At 34.0% G+C, this 689-nt stretch overlaps 1 long non-coding RNA gene across 1 annotated transcript in view; it reads right to left on the bottom strand.

The window, feature by feature from the left end:
* Window positions 1-326: 326 nt before the first annotated feature.
* Window positions 327-689, bottom strand: part of LOC107575506 (uncharacterized) — a 3,062-nt gene continuing 2,699 nt past the window's right edge. Inside the window, exon 2 of the long non-coding RNA XR_001607890.1 lies at window positions 327-427. This is a non-coding gene — a long non-coding RNA (uncharacterized lncRNA). The remainder of the gene's footprint in view (window positions 428-689) is intronic.

Raw genomic sequence — 689 nt, 5'->3', positions numbered from 1 at the left:
GGGTGACGTCACAGACGTCCATGTTTTTATACAGTCTATGGTTTAACTGCTAAAAACAACTGAATAAAAAAGGATTTTCAGAGTTAAACCCAGCACAACCTAATGAACCAGGTTTCAGAGATAAATTATTTTTATAAGACGAATATGCTTGTGATCCTAACATCTCCTAACACTAAAAACTTGGAATGACTTACTAATATGCACTTAGAAAATAAGAGTGAATTTTAATTTTAGTCCAACAACATTAACTAATAAAATATATTTTCTATGCAAACCTACATTATTTCCTGGAAACCATGACCTCAGAAATTCCTTGATATTCCTACCTTGATCTTGACATAGCGGTCGGACTGATGTCTGATGAACTTCTTGGTCCTTTTCTTGAGGATTTTAGGTTTGGTGAGGGGTCGGAGTTGAACCATGATGCCTACAGAGTGAACATGCAGAAATGAAAGAGACAATGAGTTTAAAATAATATACATTTACACATTTAAGAAAGTCTAATAAGTCATTCTATATAAACAGTCAAGATGACTTGCATCTTACTTGCATTAGTCTGTTTTCCAAGGCCTCATGATATATTAAACCAGTTTAAAAATCATAATTAAGCATAACTGCAAATTCAAACGCTACGATTTAATTAAATGCGTTGCAGTTATAGGCGTGTAGGTTAAGTACGTGCGTCTCAC

The sequence above is a fragment of the Sinocyclocheilus grahami genome, unplaced genomic scaffold (assembly GCF_001515645.1).
Source record: "Sinocyclocheilus grahami isolate Dianchi unplaced genomic scaffold, SAMN03320097.WGS_v1.1 scaffold2681.1, whole genome shotgun sequence".
NCBI lineage: Eukaryota > Metazoa > Chordata > Actinopteri > Cypriniformes > Cyprinidae > Sinocyclocheilus > Sinocyclocheilus grahami.
This window is presented reverse-complemented; position numbering and strand designations above follow the sequence as displayed.